Raw genomic sequence first — 25,367 nt, 5'->3', positions numbered from 1 at the left:
AGTTCACAGAAAGGCTGGGCGACTGCCAATTGCTCATTACTGTAGGTGCTCAGAACCTTTCTGGAGCTGGTCCTGACAAAGGTTTGCCTAAATGGATACCTGAAGGCAGGCTCTTAAATTCAATACTTAGAGTTTAGCGAAAGTACTGAGCACCTAGCAGCTCCCATTGACTCCAGTCAGAGCTGTGGGTGTTCAGCACTTCTGAAAAGCAGGTCACTTAATGTAGGAGCCAGAATTTAAGTGCCCAGGTTTTAAAGTCTTGGACCCTGTACTTTAGTATCCACATTGTGATTAAGGGCAAAATTGAGATCTAAGGTTTTGTCTATACTCAAAAAGTTGTACTGCATTCCCTCCCCCTTTTTCTCCCCCCGACCAGTGTGTGGATGCAGTGTTACGGGTATAGCTCTTCCCATGGGGAAGTGCAATACATTATACTAGCATAAGACACCTTATAAAGTTATAACAGTATCAATACTAGGGTTAAAACAATTCTGGTTAAAAGTTGTACCCCTAACCTACATAGATATACCAGTATGAAATCTGTGTATATGCCTTATAGACATACATGAATATGGGTAAATGACTGTTACTCGCTTTCATTGCAAATCTCACTCATATAGAAAACAAAATTGGACACAAAACCCATGCAGTGCAAATTATAACAGGATCTCTCTGTACCCTTTATTTCAGAGATAGCGCAAGTTTAAAATTGAGTTCATTTGTGTGTATAAATAGGATAAAACAAACAAAGGATTTCAGACAACAACTCAACATGGGGATTGAAAAATACCTTCAATCTACACTAGCTACCATCGAATCACATTATGTTTCATTTGAATGACTATATCAACCACATAACAAAAAAGTTCTACATTTAGAAGCCATAATTTGACTTGCTTCAGTTGCAAAGCCTTCTGATTACTACTATTAAAAAACCCACCATGATTCATGCCTATTTCTAAGGAAAAGAGCCAGCTGGAAAATAGTAAGTATGTTTTTCATTAAAAAGATTTTTTAAAACTTTCATTTTTAATGATTTTTTGGTTTTCAAAACAAAAGAATTATTTGATTATTTTCGCCCCTCTACTCCCCCTTTTAATTCCCCTTTCTTTTCTCCCCTTCCTCTCGATTTGTTTCCATTTGCCACTGCAATGGAGAGAGGAAGAGGGGAATTGGAGAAACAAAAAACAAAGCAAAAGGAAAAGATTATTTTGACTTTTGTTGATAAATTGTACTTTTTTTCTGTGTTTTTTTTTTTTAAAGAAAGGTAAAAAAGCTTTACATGAAAAATTCTGACCAGCTCGTCAGAGGAATAAGGTGAAACAGTGGGCTATGAAACTTATTAAAAATAGATGATTGATAATTCAAGGTACCTTTTAAACTTTCCTTTCATGGAAGTTTTCTGAGTAGGTCTAGCTAGTGCGTCTTCAGTGAAAGGGGCAGATTGTCAGGTGCAATCTGGCTGTTTTGTGCTACACCCTTGTTGGAATCCAGCCACAGTGCTAGCTTAATGAGCCTTGGGAGGATTGCTCTCATGCAGGCTGGATACCATGGTGTGATAGAACCAAGTCTTTCCCTGAGTCCTGGGACCCAGATGGAAGAAAAGGGAGGAGGCACCCTGAGTCCAGCTATGGTTTGGGTTTCTTTGGGCCATTTGCAGCTGCTGTAAAATAAAGTAGCCTTAAGTCTTTGCTCCTTTCATCAGGATTGGGCCCTATTAGCCAAATTCTGCCCTCATATATCTACAACTGGAGTTGCTTTTGGCATCCAAGGACATTGTGTCCTAATGTATACAGGGAAAAACTTAATTCCCTCTGAAATGTGGCCATCTCTGGGAAGGGGGAAAGTGTCAGCCATTTAACACTGTATAGCAATGCTGCACGATAGACAACATTTAGGAAAGGAACCGATTCAGCCTTGTGACTTATTATAATTCCCTGTCTGAGAGGCATAAATGATAAGACCTATAATTGACATTTTCTAATTAATTTTAAGATCCCTAATGATCTTTTTTTTAAAGTATATTTTAAGAGCTGAACTATTCTTTCTGGAGGGTTTCAGATGGATGATGCTGTTAATTTTCAAGGTTTTGGCTAGTCTACTTTACAGTGCATAAATGGGGATATGGAAAACTATAATGAGTTATGCTCAGTGGGTTTTCTGGTGGGGTTGCACTTGAACATTCTTCTCCTATTGTTACACTTCTTGTTATTTTTTTATATATTATTATTTCCAACCCAGTTTATAGTCTGTTTTAAGATGAAAGATTAATGGTGAGAAGTTCTGTAGTTGTCATCAGTCAGATAGTTAACACATGTGTTAACATTAATTTACTTACATATTGCCAACTTGGCAGCCTTCATTAAAACCCCAAACTTATGTTGTAGAGAGCAAAGCATGGATTGGATTCCTTGGAACTATGAAGGGTTCAGGAAATGAAAAGTGCCCTCAATCTTTTATATATGTATTAAATATATAAATTAGGGTATTGTTAGTGCTGAATCCATGTATCAAACTGAGTGACCCATTTACTGGGGATTCTTTCATTGTTTTAAAGGCATTATGAATTAGAGCTTTGCAGTCTGAATCACATCAGATATGTGAAACAAAACCCTTGTGCCTCAGTTAACCTTAAACAAGTTTCTAGAATAGAGACAGATTTAATGGATATGATGTCATTCCACTATATCATATATGCCAGAAAGAATATAATAGAAAACCAGGCAACATGGGAAAGCCATTTGTTAGCTATTTAAAAGCTTCAGAAAATGGAGCCAGCCCTGTGAGGATAAAGCTGGAGTGCATTTAGTAATGCATCCTAAAGCATCAGGTACTACAGATTTTTACCCTTCTTTTAAACGTCTCCACTCCTATTCCAGTGGAAAAGTATCTTTGTGACTTTTACCTGGGGCCTGATCCAATACCACTGAATTCAATGGTACAACTCTTATTGCCTTCAATGAGCTTTGGATCAGACCTTCAGTTGGAGCAAATATTTGTAAACTTACTTGATAGAAACATCAGAAGGCCAGAAAAAAGTTACGAAAATCCATTCTGATTTTCTGCTGTTTTGGAAGACCCACTGTTCTAGCTGTAACACTAAAAGTATACAGAGTACTGGAATGATTATGTGCTATAAAAGGGGTTGATCCAGGTTCCTTAAAGCCAGTGGGAGTCCTACCATTTATTTCTATGGGAGCTCGATCAGGTCTGAAAACTCTCCATTTTAGGAGATCCTCTGGTTCTCACAGAGCTTTAATCAGACATCTTTTTACCCCATAGATCTGTTATTCTCTATCCACAAAAGAGGAGCAAGACATCCCCATTTTCACTCTTCAGCAACAGACAACACACTTTGAGGTATCAGGAGTCAAGAACAGGGCAACAGGAGGATGTTACCTGATAATGAAGCCTAAATGTTATGAGCTTTTAATTTATTTACATTCTTCACACAACCCAGACAGGTTGGTTGAACATTCTGAAGAGATGAGATGATAAAACCTAAAAGCTGAAGAGACTGGCCAGCTTTTAAACTGAGCACCCAGCAAGAGGCCTGATGTCTTCTCGGAACAGGAGAAGGAATTAAAAAGAGACTAAGGAAGAGGTTTCTGTTGAGAGCTTGCATAATATCATTGACAGGAATGCTTTAGTTTTGCAAGCTGAGTCCACCTTAGCTTTCTCTTTCATTTCCGTTAGTGAATAAGCCCTCTTCTGAAAAGGGATAACGTGTTATTGATTCAAATGACAACAGCATACATATTATTATCCAGGTATGGGATAAAAAAGAAAGCCCATTGCATCAATATTTTCTGTACATTGCCATTATACAAGACTGCATCTTCCTTTGCGTTGTGTCTAGGTACATATATTGCCTCATTAACACAGTATGTGAGCATCTTGCAAACATTTATATATTTATCCTCACAACCACCTTTTGAGATATCTATTTTACAGGTGGGGAACTGAGGCACAAAGAGACTGAGGGACATGTTCTAGATCACACTGGAAGTTCAGAGCAGAACCAGGAAGTGAACTCATCTCCTGAGGCACAGACTAGTGCCTTCAACACAATACCATCCTGCTTCCACATGGTCTGGCTAACTTGAGTTTAACTACAGTTTGTCTCTCACTAGAAAGTATTTATTTTATCCCAATAATACCAGAAACCCTGAGCAGGAATCATGCCCTAATACGGTAGGCACTGAAAAAACACTGAACATAACAATCCCTGCCTTAACCTGCTAAACATCTAATCTGTAACAAGAAGCAGCAAGTGTGTATACAAAATCAGTGAAAGAAACTGAGGGGAAAGAGAACAAAGTTAGCATGACAGAAAATGTGATTTTAGAGACCAGCTTTTAGGTCTCCTACGGAGTCAAAGAGCAGGAAAGAGCCACAGGAGGCCTAGCAGTCAGCGCCATGGCACAGCGTACATAGCCCTGGCCTCTAAGAGATTCCTCAATGATCTAAGTGATCTTAGCAGATCATATCGTTTGGTGGCTGTACTTCCTTCTTCCGGAGAAGCAAGTCTTCTGCTCCATGCCCAAACTAAAGGAAGGCTTCAGAGGAAACTGAAGGAAACTTTTGTTTTCCCTCTTTGAATCACCTTCCACAAGTTTCACTGTGAAAGGGCAAGACCTGGCCTTCACCTTGTCCTAATGCAAGACTCCTCAACTTCAGTGGGAAATGCAAGTTCTCAGCACTTCCCAAAATTTAACCCTCAACCTGAAAAAGACACCCAATTTAGCTGAACAAGTACTGATCCATTGACTTCTATGGCACTATGCTGAGCTACACCAGATGTGGATCTGGCCCAGAGTATTCAGATTTTTGCATTATATCACGAGACTCCCTCTAAAGTAAAATGATCAAATCTGTTGTTCAAAAGTTTCTTTATAAAATGATAGAAGTTAAACATTTTTATTGCTGTCGGTCATCTTTCTAGTCCACATCCCAAGTCTGTGCTATTTGTGTGGTGTTGAAGTACACAAAAAATCTTGGAAAATCTCAAATGGCGATTTTTTTCTTATTTTTTAATAATTCAAAAAACAAATGGATTTTTATGAAACCTTCCAAGAAAATGCACTTCTGAACACTGGCTGAAGAATAAGCAGGAGAAATTTTCAGCCCCCAAAAAATGATATTCAGAAAGTTCTGAGTGTTTAGAAAATATGATGGAACTGTAATCTCACCTTTACCCTACAGCATCAATAATGAGGATTGATTATATGACAGCATGTATGTGTGTCTGGGGTTTGGTCCTGCTTTGAGCAGGGGGTTGGACTAGATGACCTCCTGAGATCCCTTCCAACCCTGAGATTCTATGATATAACACACACAAATTCCATTTGTTTACCATGAGATCAAATATAAAACATTACAACATTTGCTTCATCATTCTCAACCCCCCAAGGCATAGTAACATTTGGCACATTTACTTTTCCTTTTAAGAGATGATTTTTTAATTCTTTGAAGCAGGTGGAGGAAATATTCAGTAGAATGTTTATAATGACAACTTTACAGTGGAAGGATAGAGAACCTGCGTGCACAGAAATACAGAACTCGTTTTCTCATTCAGAGCCCAGTTTTCAAACATGGGTAGTGAAGATGAAATCTTAGCCTCATTGAAGCCAGTGACAACACTCCCATTGACATTCAGGGGGCCAGGATTTCACTCCTAGAACATAGAATTCAATTGGAGTTTTGGCATTCACTTCAATGGGAGCAGAACACAGGCCCTAATCCAGATATGGATGCTTAAATTAATACCTGGGCATCTAAAATGTGTATGCAGTTACCTAAGAACACATTTAAATACCTAAATTTAAACTCTGGACATTGAAAGTATAAACTCATTCTTGTTTTGGCTTTTGTGCTAGTGATCAATAGCACTTGGAAATACTTGAAAAAGGAGAAAGGTAACAGAGCTACACCAGAAAAGTAGCATTTACATTAAAAATGATTAAAATGACATCTCAGATTTAGTCCACTGTTGTAATTTTCAGTTCATTTTGCGCACTGACGTCCAGTTTTTACACAGAGTGTAGTTGAAAAAGGGAGAAGTGAAAATATTAGGTCTTTTCGCTTTCAGCAGTTGGGGGTCCTGCCTTTTAGCCATGTTATATATTGATAATATGGGCCCTGGTTCTGCAATTCATTGCACGTGAGCAGAGTAGTCTGGTCACATGCAACAAATTACAGGATCAATTAAAAAGGGATAATTATTATGGGGTTTTAATGATGGAAAATCTTGGATTTGATATTGAGTGGAAACATCTGAGATTTTGGGGCGGAAGCTCAGAAAACAACTTATCTCCTCTTTACCTGTAAATGTTTAAGGCTGGAGCCTTCCAGGAAGCATGGGTCACAGCTTGATGAAATCCATAAAGGCAAAAAAATTATCTGTCCCTTTGGAACTAATATATGTACCCATGTGTGTGATAGTGTCATGTGTGCATGGTAGGATAAGACAGATATGAGATATAGACACATGCGAAAAATTCAATATATGAGAATTTATCTACTGTTATTCCACTGGAAAAGTACCATAGAACGTATGCCCTTTGTGGTGGATACCACAAATCCTATATCTTTGTGTCCTGATTATAGTTGAGTCAAGAGCTTTGTCTTTTATTGTCCTTTAGTTAATGCTGTGTGTTCTGAACTCTCCTTTTAATTTTAGTACATAAGGCTTTACATAAAGAAATTACAAAAGGGTCCTAGGTGATACTGGGATCAGGGTGAGAGGATATTTACATGTTGCTTCTCCATCAGGAAATAGGCGTCAGATTCATGAAATTGTTGCTTGAGTGCTTACCACTTATGGGATCTTCCCCAATCTATGTTTCTTATAAGTAAACGCATTACTTGCAGATGGCAGCATTAACGCATTTTGTTTGTCCAATATAGCCCTTTCCCAGTACTTTTTGTCTTCATCGTTTACAAGGCTTTTCTTTTTAAAATCTTCTTTGAGCTCTCTATTCTACACCTCCAATCTGTCTCCTCTCTCCCCCTTCTCCTGTACAAAACATAGCAGATATCTGAATGCCCAGAGTACGGGGTGGGCCTCTACTAACACAGGCCTGCTTAGACATGGCATGAAATCCTGGTCCCATTCAAGTTATTGAGACTCTACCATTGACTTTGATAGGGCCAGGATTTCTCCCACAGTACCTTACTTTGCAAGCAGTCCTGTTGACCACTGGTTTTTGTTTTAACAGAGTCAGCCAACTCCTGAACACTCCCTCATGGCCAGAGGCAACAGTACAGCACCCTACCTCTGTTTCCCCCTCTTCAGGGCCCCTTAAGAATGTCAGTCTAAAGGTAATTTAAAACATTCCCCTGTTGGAGTCCAATTTATTTAGTCCTTAGAATGTATTTAGTCTGACCCTCTCCAGGCCCTAACCCCAGTTCAGCATCTGTCTGTCTCTCTTCCTGCCCCATCCCCGACCCACCCCTTAAGGAAGGAGTTCTCCAGTCATCCCTCCCAGAGCTGGGTCCAAACTCTGTGACCACTCCGAGGCTTTACCTGACTGGAGCTCAGGCTCCAGCATCCTCCTGCCTTAGCAAGCTACACTCAGTCCTCCTAGTGGAGACAATTCCTCTGTCAGGGGGTTTTCCCTGTAGGAGCCTTTCCTCATTCTCTACAGCCTCTTCCTGAGCTTCTGCCCTCTCCAGTGTACTGCTGCCCTTTATTGGAGAATCTGCTGTCCTCCATCAGACCCCATTGAGCCTAATACAGCACAAGTGGCTCCTCCAGTAATCATGGTTGGCTGGCCCCATGTTTCCATCCCTAAGGGGCAAGCTACCCTGTTACAGATTCTCTTGGAGAGTTATTTATTATTTAATATAAGTTAAGATGGTGGAACTTAGCCCAGAGTACTTTACATCTTTACAACTTAAATGCAATAAACAAACAAAAAATGCCCTGTAATAATAATTTAATGTGTTCACTGATATGACATTTTTTGAAAAACAATTTTTATTATGGAAATAATTTGGTTTCAGTTATGATATAAAAAGGTCTCTCCAGAAAACAGATATTTGATATATTTACAAAAGCTTATACAAAAATTGAAAAGCAATTTTTTGGGAGCTTTATTACTTTCTTCATATTCCATCCCTGCCCCAGCCATCCTCTTGCTTTTGCTAAAGTTGCTGCATTGTGTTAGAAAGCCCTGTTGATCAGACACGCATCATTCAGCTCAGTATTTTGATGCAACAAGTGACAGTTGAACTTTACCTTCTGCTTCACTTCTTCTCTGACATGCAAACAGAGAATACAATACAATTCCATGATGCGGAAAGAATATTTTTTAGTCTGGTCAAAGCTGATTTTTGTTTATTGCTCAATAATAGTAACAAAAGTGCTCCCCAAAATCGTACATTTTCCACTTGCTACAGAGAGTTAGTAGAGACAGAAGTTCTATAACTTCTATTTTAGTTGATTTTTAAAAAAAAAACTAGAGATGGGATAAGACAATCAGCTTGTCTTATCCCAGAGTGAGAGTGGAGAACCTTGAGTAGAGTTACCTGATTTACTGTGGCAAAACTCAAGAGCCCTGTTTATGCTCCAAAATCTCATATCCTCACTAGCAATGTGTCATGCAGAACAGCCTCAGACTGAGAAGTGGCATGGTCTAATGGATTCAGGAGATCTGGGTTCTAGTCCTGGCTTTGTCACTAACATCACTGTCAACTCAGGCTATTCACTTCACCTTTTTGTGCCTCTGTTTTTCCATCCCATTCTTTGCTGGTCTTATCTACTTAGAATGTAAGCCTTCAATGGAGGCACTGTCTCTTACCCAGTGGGCTAGGGTACAAACAAAGTATGTCTACATGGCAGGCAGAAACCACCTCAGAGTCCAGGTCTACAGACTCAGGCTCACAGGGCTCATGCTAGGCACTAAAAATAAATATGCAAGTGTTTGGGCTCAGGCTGGAACTCAGCTCTGAAGCCTAGGAAGGGAGGTAGGCTTCACAGCCTGTGTCCCAATGTCTAACACAGCTAGTTTTTATCACCATAGCACAAGCCTAATTCTATAGACCTGGGCTCTGAAACTCGCTCTCTGCTTGCTGCATAGACATACCTGCTGTGGCCCTGATCTGTTGAAGCCATTAAGCACTAGAGTAGTGCAAATAAATCATCAGCATAATACTTGTATTTGCCATTAAGATGAAACCTAAAGTTACATCACTGGAATGTCATCCTGGTTCCTGTGAAATTTGTCTGAAACTTTTTTCAACAGTTCATATCTTACAGCGTTAACAAATGCGCTTCAACCCCATTGGGCAGCTTCTTCCTCTAATGCAGGCTGCTTAATGGATTTTTCCTAAGTACAGTACAGCTTGTTTCTTAGTATTAATTTCAACTTCAGGTTATTGTGCAAATTATGTCCTAGCTGGAAATTGAACCACGGTGACCACTGAATAAGAAAAGTCTAATATATGACCTGTATTAGCAAATTTTGCCTTGCCAGCAAAGTGAAGTTGGATTGATTTTTCCCCCTGGCTTGATCTGATAGTTTGTTAGACAAGTTCTCCACCCAGTGGCTACAGCATTCACTGAAAACTAGGACCAAATATCTAATACAGTATTATTGAGGCTTTGGAGACAAACTCTCTGCAGACTTTAATGTGCTGGAATGAAGACAAGGAGATGAATGTTTTTCTATACAGGAAAAAAAATCCTGTGGTACTCAGTTCATGGAGCATGGGAGAAGGCAAAACAAAAGTTTGTCATCCAAGAGTAAATAGTTTAAATTCATAACATTGAAACATGCAAATGTAAAAAAAACAACAACATATCCTATAGGTTATTTCTGCATTCCTGCTCTTCACAGTAATTTGTGAATGTGTAATTGGGAAGTGTGAGTTTTTGGTCTCAGCAGAGAACTGGAAGTCAGAAATTCTAGTAAGAGTTCCACAATTCTAGAGATATGAAAGTGATTTAGTTTAGAGTCTTCTTGTAGAAACTTGCACGAAGCTACAAGTAAGTTATAGCTCTTTAAACACTGTGCATCCATTAGAGTTAAGTGAAACCTCTGAGTTTTTCTTTACAAAAATATCTGCATAGATACCAATAGTTCTAATTATTTTGTAGGCCTGCTCACCTTCCCACAAATTTAAAATGGTCTATGGATGAAATTCAGCCTTTGTATGCTCTGTGAGCTTTGAGCATACGAAGGATTGACACCCAGACTGAAATGTAAGGGACCCTCAATTTAAAGGGTTAGCCTGCATCCCTCAGTGCTAAGATTGCAACAATCTAAGTTAAAAAAGAATTACAGCAAAAAAGCAATAAAAGTGTGTATATTCTGATTTACTGCCTCTGTGGGATTTTGCACTCTTATTTGTCTCTTCTAATCCATGGAGATGCCTTTTTAAACACCTTCCTCTAATTCGTCTTGGAGATCACGATGAAACTGTAAATCCTCTGGGTCAGGGACCGTGTCTTCATACAGATTTGTACAGCACCTAGCACAATGGGACACTGATTGTTATTGTGGCCTCTAGGTGCTACTGAAGTGGAAATATTAAATAAAATAATAACATATAGCCTGCCAAAGTGGCATTAATCATACCTATTCACAAGTAATACTGTCAGCTCTGTCCCATTTGGATACTATTTCATTTTTTAGAAGATAATTGAGGCTCTGATCTCTGATCCTGCAAAAACAGTGTTGATCCTTTTACCCTCTGTGGGCACAGTGGGGATGTCTACATTGCATTCTAAGCCCAGACTGTGACTCAGGTTTGAGACAAACTCCCCTTTCCATCCACAAACAAATCAATCTGATTTGGGTCAGCAAGCACTCGGGACCCAGGTCCTAGGATCCTGCTGGGGGGGAGGGAGGGTAATAGCCTGAGCCAGGCTGGCTCCAGGCCCCAGCGCGCCAAGCGCGTGCTTGGGGTGGCATGCCGCGGGAGGCGCTCTGCCGATTGCCGGGAGGGCAGCAGGCGGCTCCGGTGAACCTCCCGCAGGCGTCCCTGTGGAGGGTCCGCTGGTCCCGCGGCTCCGGTGGAGCATCCGCAGGCACGCCTGTGGGAGGTCCACTGGAGCTGCGGGACCGGCGAGCGGCAGAGCGCCTCCTGCAGCGTGCCGCCGTGCTTGGGGTGGCGAAATGGCTAGAGCCGGCCCTGGCCTGAGCACTGACATCACTTTGGTCCAAACCCTGTCATTTTGCAGTGTGGTTGCAGCTCGAGCCACAGACGTGAGTCAGAAGTTCTGCACGGTACAGTATGCATGTGTTAGCACATCTGTGAAACCTGGGTCCAGCAACTGAAAACCCAGGTTTATAATGCAACGTGGATACTCACGTGCAAGCTTGGAAACACTGAGTCCACAGACCAGCATTTACAATGCAGTGCAGACATACTCAGATAGTGCCACTGGCTTTGCACAAATGCAGGGGGCTGTACATCTTTAACAGTGAGGAGGCAGGCAGGGGGTTAGTTTACATTATACTCAAAGCAGTTTCACTTGGAAAGCCCTGTATCCAGCAGTGCAAATTGAATACCTTAAGACAGACAAGAAAGTAGAGTTTGCAATTAACACTGTTGTGTGACTTCAGAAAATGAGCTAATAAGAAACGCTCTGTCACCCCACAGGAAATAATCGAATACATCTTATACGCGATACATTCCCTGCTTCCCTCACAGAGCCCCCAGAATACTAGAGACATACAAGTCCCTGCAGTTAGCACACCTCCCAAGTGCCCTGCATTGTGCAGGAGGGACAGCCCAGCTGCACGCACACCAGTGTTGCCGCCAGATAACAGGAAGTTGTCAGATAAACCCTGAAAAGTTGCTAAGCATTCAAAATGCATCAAAAATTTCACAAAAATTAAACAAAATTTCCACAGAATTCAACTGATTCTCTCTCTCTCTTTCTAAATACACACACACACACACACACACACACACACACACACACACACACAGAGAATGATACATTTTCATTACAGAGACAATACTGAAATAATACATTATAGAATTTCTATATACACTAATCACTGAACATATTTTTAGACTGTAAGTCCTATTTCAATAGGTGTTTGTCACAGAGTTTTTAAAGGCATAATTGGGCATGTTATGTCAGAAGGAAGCGCATTCCAGGGCTTGGGCGGAGAGGCTGTGAATGAGAGGAAGGTTTTGACTTGAGCTCCTGGTGGCAGAATAAATGCTTAGCAAGTAACTGGAGCTCCCTTTGGTGGTGAGGAAGGGACAAAAAATCAGATCTGATGATGTGGGGGAGGAGACAACTGCCCCTAGGAAAAAAGTTATGATCTTCTGCTTAGTAAAAACAGTTAGTGATATGGGGCAGGGCTGGGGTCCCTGCTACTTCTTAACCTGGCATTTGGCTGCCCCTCCAGCGCTTCCTTCACTTTTCTTCATAACTGCCAGAGCACCACTGCTGCCTGCAGGCAACTACAACAGTACATGGTCATCATCAGGTGGGTGTCACTCACATCGTCATGGGCAGTGGGCATAAGAGGCTTGGGAAGGCTAAACCTCCCCAAATGGGGCAAGAAGTGCTGGGCGCAGCACACCTCCCTTTGGAGGCCTGCTGCCTTTGGAGCGCTGCTGCCAGAAGCTCTCAAGACGTGGGGGGAAGACCAGCTCCTGGATGGTGGCCCTGCCCGTGCTCTGCCCCTGCTTCAAGGCCCCACCCTTGCTCTGCCTCTTCCCTCCCCTGCCCCACCTCACTTCACCTCTTCCATCCCCCACCCTGCCTCTTCCCCTGAGCCACCCCCACCTCTGCAAACCCTTCCCCAAGGCCCCCCGCCCTGCCACTTGCTCCTCTTCACCTCAGGGAGGGGGCAGAGAGGGGCGAGTGGTGGGCAGGATGTGGAGGTCTTGGTGGAAGGGCCATGGTCCAGGCACTGGTGCCCCTCCCCTTCTAAGGAGCTTCCGGTACTCTTGCCCAGCCCCCCCAAATGCAAGAGTGTGTGTCACGTCTGGTTAAGGTTGCACAGATGTAATGACATTGACTTGGTGTGCAACAGAATGTAATAAGAAGAGCATGGAATGGATTTTAGTAACTCTAGTGAGCTGCTTGTGAATGATTTTGATGCAATTGATGACTTCTTTCTCTGAATATCACTGTAATTGGCAGTGAAAGTCACTAGATTTGTTGCCGGCCGCTTTGACACTTATTTCTCTGCATTAGAGAACCCAAAATGTCGCTAAATCTAACAATAAAAATCACAGAATTGACAAGACTGTATGCACCTGCTCTTCCCCATTGCCATTGAGATGTCACAGGGCCAGCTACTCTGCCTAACAACTCAACTCACCTACCAATCAGAAATTCAGGCTGGCAAGGCCAAAGTCATATTGCCTTGGCCAGTCAGGAAGCTCCCAAGCTGAACCTCCACTGCCCATTGCTGTGTCACAGAATGAGTGGTTTCGCTACCCGGCAACACGGAACGTACGGCCAACCACAAAAATATGTCAATGGAAATATTATGCAGGGCCGCCCTCTTTGCTATCCTGCCAACAACGCCCACCCTCTGTGGCTAGAGCGGTAAAACCAGGACAGAGCTGGCCAATCACAAAGGGAAGTAAGGGGATTAACAGTCCATTATTAATCAATAGGGGAGGCCAATGCTGCTGGTGGTTTGATTTCTTTTCCCTCACTGGGATCAGACCCAAGACAGCTGCATGGAAAGACCCCAGGGGTCCAGGTCTTGAGTTTAGCCCTCTCCCCATGGGGCTCTGCAGGGAGGGCAGCAATTTATTTTTTGGGGGAAGGAAATTTAATCCCTCTGCCACAACCCTGGTGCAAGTAGGGTTGCCAACTTTCTACTCACACAAAATCAAATACCTTTGCCCCACTCCCTTATCTGGGTTTTTTCCATGTCAGGGTGCTGGAAAGAGACTTGTGTCTGTCCTTTTTCCTGTGCATGCTTGTTTATATATAAACAGCGTGTTGAATAAAAATAAGTGGGGTTCCTGATTTCAAGGTGTGTTCGCTCTCATTGTGAAGTTCACTGTCCCTTCATTTCAGCCTCCACATTTGACAGGTATGTGTCAGCAAGCGGCATTACAACCGCAAATGTGGCCCAGCTGCCCCTCTGCTACTCAAATGGAAGCGCTAAACGGAAACACTCACAACAGAAAACAAGAAAGAAAAATATGTTAAAAAAAACAACACACCTAGAAAAGAGAATTGTGAAGTGGCTGAAAAAAAGTGACAGGGAGAAATGGGGTCTGTCTGGATCTGGTAACATTGAAAGTTTGCAAGCAGAAGAAAAGACTGTAGAAGTACACTGCTATATTGCAATATTCAAAGTTGTTCAAGAAGAAAAGGAAAATGTATCTAAAGTCTATGAGTCTATTACTGAGTTTCTACAGACCCTGCACTGTGAGGAAAATTTGATGAAAAACACCACTTTGGGGTTGCCAGTGGTTTAGGTACATGTTGAAAGATTCCTAACTTCTGTGCAGGTAACTGAAGGGAAGAAATGAATGTTTCTAAATAACTTTTTATTTTATTTTGCACAATGATGAAGTTGTTGCACAAGGTTGGCTTATTTAGTCTCCATCTACTGGAAATATTTACTGCTTTGTATGTAAGCTTCTCTGAGTAGCTTGCATGCTTTTACAGAAAGATTTCGCAATTGGAAACATCCTGAGTGACTCTCCGAGCATGAGAGGGGTACAGAACGCAAACTGCATACTATCTTGGATAAACAGGTACAAAATCATCTGAAAAGTTTGACTTTGATCTGGCATGCCAAGTTAATTCAGATCAGTACTGGAGAGACAGAATTTCTTCAGTGTTTGGTGGCACTTATAGTTTTTAAGTGCCTGCAAGCTTGGCTTTCCTATCCTGGATGAACTATTAGAATCTGAAAGCAATGGAAATTGACAAAAGCCCCAAATACAGTTTGATCTATTTTTGGCTGGGCACCAGGCTAATTTGGACAGAATAGGAAAGGTAAACCTTCTAACTTGCTTTCAGTTATGTGAGATAAATTAATTGAATTGATGGAAAAGAAAATTTAAAATATCCCTGCAGGACAATTACAGCAACCCAAGTATTTCTCTGTAATGGTTAATTCAGTGCTTGATGTAGCGTGTGTAGACTAGCTCACATTTATCTTCTGATTTCTTAATTCAGAGGGGCAAATAATTAAGCAATTCATGGCTGAAGCTGAACTGGCTATGATAAATAAGCTCGATTTGGATGCATCTAACTGTCACTGACAATTGCATGGTACTACTAGTCATTTGGCTGTTCATTACACTGGTCTGCAGGCCCATCTGTCACATAAAAACCCAGTATAACAGGATGTGCCCTGTGCTGCACATTCCCTAAATTCAGTTGGAGTCAACAACATTAACAGTTGCTCAGATGCAGTCACTATACTTTTTTTGCTCAGCATATTGATGAAAAACTATTTTCCACAAATGCTAACACTAGCCAAAGATTGTTGATTCTCAAAAGTCTGTCAGAAATGTGATGGTGTACTGTAGACATGCTGATTCTATCAAGATTGTGTCAAAACTATAGCAATATTTGACAAGCCTTGGCAGATATGTCAAAAGATACAAGTCAGGCTCCCGCCACTCGTTTATATGCAACTTCTCTTCAGAAGAAAATGGAACATTTTGAGACAGCTTTTATGGCACACTTCTGAAATGCTGCGTCAGCAGTTTGACCTGAGCAGCTGCCAGCTGCAGGAAATGGGCATAGATTTAATACTGCTGTTAATTTACTGCCCTCTCGGGAAACATTTGTTGCTATGTTGAATGACCAGTTTGAGGATTTTGAAATCAGTACAAAGGACATGTGCAGTGCTACTTCTCAATACTATCAACATGAGTTGCATCATCCTCATAAAAGAAAAGGCTTTGAGGATCAACCTGAAAAGTAGTAGACCTAGGACTTGAAGGAAGTCATTAATTTTGCATTAAAACATTGTCATGATTGACAAACTTAGTTTGTCTATATCACTGACTGGATGTCTACAAGGTGTTGTATGAATGCTTTGGAGATGTGCAGCAGAACTTGCTACTGTTTATCCTCAAGACTTGGCCTTAACCAGTTTCAGTTCTTTGTGCAAAATAAGACAGATGCATTGCATTAGATGCTACAGCACAGTTGTCTTCACTCTACATTTCCTAATGTTGTCCCTGCCAGATGAATTTCTTTCACCCTACCCATGACCAAATGCGAAGGAGAGTGGTCCTTTTGAAGATGGCTACATTAAAATATGAACTGATATCTACAATACAGCAAAGCAGCTTGCACTCTTTGTTCCTCCTAGCAGTAGAACCAGAGTTGATCCAAGAAATTAACTTTGATGACCTAATTGCTGACTTTAGTTCGCTTAAAGCTAGGAAGAAAACAGTAACGCAAAAAGATAGTAATTGTTTTGTATTGCTTTGATGTTCAGAAAAATGCCCACAGCAAAAATAAGTGAATAAAAAGTATCGGACACAACATTCACTAAATTATATTAACTATTGTTTAAATTGTTGACGTATTTTCTAGTTTGTATTAAAAATAAATTGCTTTATCTCTATAACTACTGGTTGCTCCTACATCAAGACCAATAATTAATATTTTAGTAATTTATCTTGAAAGCTTGCAGAATAAACCTACTTATAATTTGTCTTGCTATTGTGCATGAGTTGTTCCCTTATTCTGTTAATTCTTTAAATCACATGTTAATCATACTGGAAAATTTTAAGTTTTTCAACTTTATGCTGGGGGAGAAAACCCTTCAGCATATTCTGTGCCCACAACCCCAAGAGTTTTTAATCCGGCCATGCCCTTGCAGGACTGCTGTGGTTAATAAGTAAATAAAAATCAGATTAATTTTATTTATTTTTACAAAAATCTACTTTTCCCATTTCATTTTACTCCTTGTTCAAAGATGGGAGTTGCTTCTGCATTTTGCTAACCTATGTCCTGTACTAATGCTCCCAGCCCCACACCTATTGTCAACGTTCTCACTAGTTAGCCATGTTAGACTTTCCTGCTATTTGTCCTGCCAAAAACATTTTCGGATGTAAAAATGGCTTTTTTAAAATGATAATTTGTGTGGAAAATTTGCCCACAAAATTGAAGGGTTCCAATGGAAAAAAAAAAGTGTTGGTGTTTTGTCTCTGCCCCTCCCCCTCACTCTTCGAGCAGCAAAATTTTTTTTCGCAGTTTTCTTTTCATGGTAATTTTTTTTAGGCTTTAAAAACAAACAAAAACAAGAAACCCACCAGCCCTGCAATTTTGTAAGGTTTTTGTATGGATATTTGTGGGGGTGGGGGGTTCCTTTAAAAAAAAAACACAAATATTTTTGCAGGAAATTTAGAAAAAAAGTGATTAACCATTTCCTATTTTCTCTATTTGTTTCCTTTTGGTTTTCTTAATGGATGAGGAATTAAATCAGAGATTTAAGTTGAATTAGAGATTTCAGAGAAAGCTAGAAGTAGTCTTAGCTTTCATTCTCCCACTGTATTCAACTGTAATTCATTGTACACAGAGTTTAGAACTTCTAAAATTATCAAGAGGTTAAAATGCAGGAGAAATAGAAATAACTGCTTAATGAAATGCTATTTTGTACAAGTTATGCATAGTAATTTAGAGGGATCCTGTTGATTTCCAGTAAGTGTGGAGTTTGCCCATATTGTAGAGCACCACAAGACCTATGCACCTTTTAACTTCTATTTAAACCCTGAATTTACATGGTGCAAAAAATTCTGCACGGGAATGAATCTCCCCCACCCCACACACACATAGAGGAAAATTGCATTGGTTCTGCTGCTGTCACTGTATTGTGGGCAAATAGACCATCTGTGAACTGTTTGTTAGCTAACTTCACCACCTAGTGGTTGTACAGTAGAAGTTACCAGGACTGTCCACACAATTTACCTTCTGGTTATTATTCAAAATGTGAAGCATTAAAGAACTCTGACAGTGTTGGCCTTAGAACTATGCAGTTACATAGGTTCTTGCACTTCTATATAGGTACTCCATGTCCCTCTGCCAAGTTATGACAGCTCCAGTAAAAATGCTGCTGATTAACTATCTGTTCTTTTGGTATCTTGCAGTCTCTCTTCACCACTCCTTTTTCACAGCTTTCAGTGGTTGAGGTTTGCATCTACGGGCCAGTGAGCCACAAAGATATTTTACTTCTGGCCCCTTTCCCTGCTTAGCTCCTAGAGCCCTATCATGTCCCTGCAGTATCTGAGCAACTCACATGGACTTCAGTGATAATAGGGGCCCTATTAGGTGTATAGGTCATCAACCTTTGTATTTGCTTGCCAGCCTGGGAAAGAGGTTTGCACATATGCAAAGTCACAGATAGGAAAGAAGCTGCACGTTCTCATAAGATTTTGGCTGCATTCATATTTAAACCAGAAACAAGGTGAGTAATGAGGTTCACTCACCGCAGTTGTGCCTCCTTATAGCTGGGTTTGGGAATCAGCTCTCATCTGGTCTAGTGCTCCCTTTCTGTCACTTGCTCTGTGATCTCTCTCTCTCTGGGACTTGGGTACTCCCTCTTTGTGACTCAGTCCTCCAGCTATAGTCCTCCCCTTCCAGGGCAACAAAGTCCCACCAGACAAACTATCCATATGCTGTCTCAGTCTTCTGTTCTAAGTCTAGGTCCAGTGCCACTTTCCTCGTCGCTAATAGGGGAACCAGGCCCTCCCTCTACACTGTGTTCCAGCCACTACTTAATTTGTAATGAAAGAGGTACTGGGGCTCGAGCAATTAAATGCTGGGCTCAAGTAATTTTTTTTTTTACATTCATAACTGATGCAGCAAGCCCATGAACAAGGGCTATGAACTGCCAAGCCTAGAGATGCCAGGGCTCAGCCCTGGTAAGCCCTGGTACAAATTAAGCACTGGTTCCAGCCCAAAAACCCTATAACCAGCAGCCAACGTCTGCACAGTCCTACTCCTTGCTACTGTTTCCCTGGGCTTCCTTCTACACATCCTCTCTCAGGCTCTCTTCCCTATAACTTCTCTGGATTGACCTTTCTTTCGGGACTAGGATGCCAGGTCTTCCTTCCTACCTCTCTGTAACCAGAAAGAGACTACAGAGTCCCTCACTACAGTCCTCTTCTACCCACAACTTCCTAGCTTTATACTAACCTGATTCTCCCTTCACGTGCAGCCAGGAACCATAACTGGCCACTCAGGCCCACATTAACCCTTCAGATCCCTTAAAGTTTTGGTTTTAAGCAGGATAGGGTTAGGTTCAGATACAGAGCTCGAGGGCTGCTGCACCTCAAAATTCAAAGGGATTCAAATTGGAGGGTCTGCTTTGTGCCAATCTCTATACAATGTTGTCTTGATACCCCACAAGCCCTTACGTTATTCTTCATAATGTGGTTTTCTGTTTCACAATTGCTGCTTCAGGAGTTTTTAATCCTTTATGGGAGAGTTCATAAAGATTTCTATTACCCAATTTTCCAAATGGTCCAGGTGTGTGTTCATTTACCCCTATAAGCACCCAAATCTGCTATTTAGAATGGACATTAGTAATGCCTTTGATGTAGATGGCTCTGGTACTGCACTTCTTTAATTCTCAAAATTTAAGCCATAAATGCTGTTAACTTTGGGTCAGAAGAATCTTAATTTCTCTGATGAAGGCTACTCTTTCATCCACAGGTACCATATTGCTACCTTGTTTTTGCTACCTTTTGAAATTATTATATTAATAAAAGAGTTGGTTAGAAAGTGTGAAAAAAAACCAAAAACCTCATTTTTTTGAATATTTGGCTGCCAAAAACAGAGGCTTTTAAATTTTCCAAGGGAAAAAAAATTTTTTTTTGAAGAGCAAAATAGATATTTTCCCATTAAAAAATTCATTTAGTCAAGAACCTAGTTTTCTGCTGGGAAAACAAGCAAACAAACAAAAAAAAAGGGTTGACAATAAATTTGACCTGTCCTATTAGTACATTTTAAAATTACATTTAGTATTTAAAGTAGAACATTTACTCATAATTGCATGGAATTTTCAAAGGCACGCAAGCATTAGACTGTTCCCATTAAAGTCAGTGGTAACGCTCCCATTGACTTCAGTGGGAGCAGTTAGGATAACACTACAGTCTTCAAAATTCCACACTAGATCTTTGTTTAAAATACATACAGTACTAGGTGAGGAGAGAGCAGATCTAAAAATCATCCTAATTCAGTTGCATCCTTCTTTGGTTAAAAATGAAGGAGATCCTGTAAAATCAAGCATATTATATTTATAGGATAAGTGCACACATCAGTCAAGCAAGAGAAAGAAGGAATAAAACTCAGGATTTATTTGCACAGCTGATTTATGATCTTACATATATGTACTAGAAAGATGAAGATGCCGATCAAATAAATTCTGCATCTCACTGAAATCAGCCAAGCCATGCGTAAGTCTAAGAATCAGCAATTAATACAGCCAACAGAGAGAATGGATCAGCAGATGAGTTAGTGTCCAGAGCAGGCCAGTTACAGTGGGAAAAGCAAACATTTTTGGGGAACAAATTCTGGTTCTGTCCTCCTTCGCATTTTATTAATAGGGTTATGCAAATAACTGAATTGTTGGTTACCTGACTAAACAAAAAAAGAAGGTTCATTTGATCCAAGGCAAAAAAAAAAAAGATTTTTTTGATTCACTGAATTTCATGTTTCAAATGAAATGTTTCATTTGAGGGTTTTATTTATTTTTAAACAACATTCAAGAAAAATTCAAAGGTTCTGAATTAAAAAAGATTCTTTGCAAAAACAGTCACAATGAAACTGATTTTTCCTGGTTTTTTTTAACCAAGACAACTCAGTGAATTCAAACAAATTTGCAAACTATTTTGTTTTACCCAAATCTTCAAATTTTTCCAGCAAAAAAGTTTCATCCAGTATTATTTATTAAGAAAGTATACTTTCAATCATCTTCTTACCTTTCACAACAGAATCCATTAATTCGTGCTGTAGTTTTCTTCATTTTGTATTCATTTCTCCTTATGTACTTTGATTATCATCACAGGATGGAGTCCTGACTCTCTGAAGTCATCACTACGGAGTCTGACTAATTAGGTTTCCTACATGGTCAACTTGAGGCAAATTTAATGATCTATAAATAGAGAGAGGGGAAGTCTATGTCTATAGAGAAGTTTCCCAGTGGCAATGGTAGCAGATCTGTGACTTTAGTCGTTCTAACTTGAGCTGGACCAAGCAGTTGTGAGAGAATAAGACACAGACAATAATTCTGAACTAAGGCCTTTTCTGTCTCTAGTTTCTACAGTTGTGTCTTAATCCACAAAAAACAGTGGAGTGAATCTATATTGCCAGCTGATAGAGATGTGACTTTCCAGAGATTAGAACTCCTTGCTCCTTGTTGTCAATGCAGGCTAAGCTTCCCCATACTAGTGATAGCAAAACAATGTAATTCTTGTTAAACTTGCACAAGTTGCACTTTTAGTACATAAATGCCACCCCCCACCCTCTGCCTCAAAAAAACCCAACTCATATCTTTCAGAGACAGAATATTTTTTTTCTAACCCCCAGTTCAGTAATGTTTTCTCCCTTTAGGTGTCAGTACAGCTCTACTGCAATTCCATTCTTATTACAAACACCAATTTGCTATAAACTGACCTGCTGTTCAGCATATTGGGATTCTAATATGTAACAGGCAAACTTCCAGCAGGAAGTCAGCTTTTATAAATCTGGTAACATAACTCATCTAACATCTTTACCACAAGGCCTGACCTACACACAGTTTTTGTACCAGTATAATTATTTTTATATGATATTTTATCAATAGTTATACCTGTACAACCTCTGGCAGGGGTATGGACAACTTATTTTTATTTGTGAGGTCTTGAGTTAAATAATAAAATAGCTATTAATGTCTTTAATGAGTACTTTTGAAGCATGACTAAATGTTTCCACTTCAAATAAAATGAGAAAAGAGCTTCTGTTCCAAAAACAGAGTATTTTCTTTATTAATGTAATCCTAAAAATTTTTTTTTGGATGTGGCTAGGGCCCCTCCAGGCAGCAGTTGTCTATGTCCATGCCTTGTGTAGATGCAGTTATACTGGTGTAAAGGAGCCTTTTATTCCTTTTCCCTTGCAGGAATTGCTGCATAAAGCATTTTATATCAATATAATTACACCTACACCAGGGTGATTGTACAGTTTTAACTATACCAGTATAGTTAATTAGTACAATTCTTGTGTTTAAACAAGCCCTAAGCAACAGAACCTCCCATAAGGCTAGATGGTATCTTTATGTCAGTGGTTCTCAATTTTTATTTTCCACAGACCACCTGAAAATTGCTGAGGGTATTGGCAGACCACTTAATGATCTTTCCAAATGTTGTTTGTACCGTTAGTTAACTATTGTAAAGTGCTTTGGACAAAAGCGCTATATAATAATATCATAATTATAGGGTTTTTTGTTCTACAATTAAAAGCACACAACTCATTTTAATATCAGTAGTCTTACCTTTCTAATGAGATGGGTGTGCCCTCTCTCCCCCGCCACAGCAGCCCCTGAGCTGGGGCTGGGAAGGAGTGAGGGTCTCTCCCCTGCTACAGCAGCCACAGAGCTGAGGCTGGGAAGGAGGGCCACCTCTCCCCGGCAGCCGCAGTCCTGGAGCTGGGCAAAGTCACCTCTTTGGCCACCGCAGCCCTTCACCTCCCAAATACCCCCCATCCCCCTCTTCTCACCCCACACTGCCCCCTCCCACCTACCACTTATTTCCCCCAAGGCCACCACCTCACCTTACATATGCATCTTCTCCAGGATCCAGACACCTAATTAGTGGAGCCACGCCTGCGCAGCTCCACTAATTAGGTGAGTGGCCCTTCATTCTGTTGTGTGCGGCCACCCAGGTTTGCACCTTAGAGGGAACTATCCGCGGACCAGTTGAATGAAGCTTGTGGACTACTAGTCTGATTGCGTAAAGCAGTGACCTGTGGATAAGTGAGCATTATGATCAACTAGTCTGATTTTCTCCCTACACCATCCATAAAACCTTGCTGAGTAGACAAATCAGAGGTGAATGACTTAGGGCAGGTCTACACTTAAAACGCTGTATCGGAGCAGCTGTGCCGCTATGGCACTCAAGCACAGATGCTCCTACACTGATGGGAGAGCTTCCCCACTGGCATAGTTAATCCACCTATGCGAGAGGCAATAGCTATGTCAACAGCTTCCCTGCCGACATAGCGTTGTCTACACCGGGGGGCAGGGCGATATAACTAGTTATACTGATATAAGTCTGCAGGCTAAACCTGGTCTTACATAAAGTCACACAGCAGGTCAAGGGCCAAACCAACACTAGAACCAAGGATGCCTGACTCACCACAAGGTGGTTCAAGGCAGTGGAGAAATGGGCTGACCTTTTTATTTAAAGCTACTACCCTAAAACAAACAAACAAACAAACAAACAAACAAACAAACAAACAAACAAACATAAGCGGAAAACATGTTCTCTCCCAAAAACATAGTATACAAGTAACTGGTTCCCTAAATGATTGTTTTTATGCCTCTCAATATTGTCAAGCTAGCTTCCATTTGATGCATTACATTTATATGTTGGTTCCTATGCATGTTATAGAGAACTTCACTCATCAGCACATCTGCTATTCTACAGCATCAGGTATCCAAAGTAGTTACGTTTAGCTTTGCTAAGCTGCATTATTTGGAAAGGAATACCCTGTTGGCTACCCTCTGATGCTTTGCCATGTTGGTTGTGATATGCTCAGCTGCACTTTCATTATAAGGTAGTGTTTCCTGGAGATTCATTTAACAGAGATTATTATAATGGGTCTCCACTATGTTTGTTCAGTCAAGGGATCCTTGGATATCAGAGAAGACTATCAGAGTCTGGAATTGCTCTGTTGATTTCATTTGCTTCTGCAAAGATAAACAATTGTAAACGCATCAGTGAAGTACAACATTGCCTCCAGAAACCACATGAGAATCTTGGATATAGCTTCAGTTTATCTAGCACCTTTGAGAGGTTAAACACAAAGATATTATGGAAATATATTCCAAGCCAAAGTTGAGTGTGTTCACATGGCAGTTATTCTCCAGGATGAAGTCAGCTGTATTTGGGATGATGATCTTAGCTAACGGTGCAGCCTTCCTTTCTACATGCGAAAAGATTAGAATTTCTGCCTGCTGAAGAACTGCAGAATGAACTTAAATCACAAATAATATACTCTTGCTCTGTTTACAGCATATCAGTTTACAGCATATCAATGCTCTTTAAAGAAAACTCTACATTGCTTAAAATGTATTGTTAGATGATGGCCCTTCTCATGTCCCCTCACATGATTGCTATTGTTTCTCTTTCCTCCCTCCCTCGCCATCCCTATTGTCTTTTCAGTGTTTGTTTGTTTTTTTAATTTTCTTGCTTCTCTTTTGCTTTGCCTTTTTAATTATGTGTTTCCAACTCTCCTCCTTTCTGGTAGCTCCAATCCCCCTCCACGTTTCTTTTGCTCCCCAGAAGGCTATACGCAGATAAGGGGTTGGGAGGAGTCTTATTCAGCATTCAAGCATAAAAGAAAAAGACCCAAGGCAGTGCAACGTTCATGCTTTATTCCTGCTCCACATAGGCTGTTCTCTCTCATCAAGCACTTCCTGGAAAAACAAGTTCTCTAAGTTCCTAAACATAATCATAGTCTAGTGCCCCCTATTGGAAAGCTATTTATCGTAAGAAGTCAAACAGTGCCACAGGAAGCTGAGCTGAATGTCACAGGGGCAGAAAATAAAAAGTTACCTCAGCTACTGCTTGTGCCTGCGGCCCTTTATATGTGAACCACTCCCAACGTCATCTGCAATAGTGGCCACAACAGCAGCAGGGAAAGTAGATAGCTTTCAAAGAGCTACCTACTACTTTACCTGCAGTTGTGACAGCTGCATTACGTGTGGAAGTGGGTGTGTGTTGGGGTGGTTTCGCAGCTTTCTCTGCCCCAGTGATCCTTTCCTCTGCCTCTGTCTCCTGAATGGTCCATTACTAGCCTCAGAATCTATGCGATGCGAAAAAGGTTAATATTCTGTGGTGTATTAACAGGAACATTGCATGTAGACGTGTGAGGCAATTGTTCTGCTCTACTTAGCCTCAGCTGGAATACTGTGCACAGTTCTGGGTCTCACACTTTCAGAAGCATATGGACAAATTGGAGAGAGTTCAGAGGAAAGCAACAAAAAATGACAAAAGGTTTGGAAAACCTGACCTATAAGGAAAGGTGTAAAAAAGTGACATGTTTAGTCTTAAGAAAAGGAGATTTAGGAGTGGACCTCATAGTCTACAAATATGTTGAGGGATGTAATAAAGAGGATGGTGATCAATTGTTTTGTCCATGTCCACAGAAGGTAGGAAAAGAAGTAAATGATTTAATCTGCAGCAAGGAGGATTTA

This window comes from Gopherus flavomarginatus, chromosome 2 (genome assembly GCF_025201925.1).
Source record: "Gopherus flavomarginatus isolate rGopFla2 chromosome 2, rGopFla2.mat.asm, whole genome shotgun sequence".
NCBI classification, from domain to species: domain Eukaryota; kingdom Metazoa; phylum Chordata; order Testudines; family Testudinidae; genus Gopherus; species Gopherus flavomarginatus.
Note: the sequence above shows the minus strand (reverse complement) of the source record.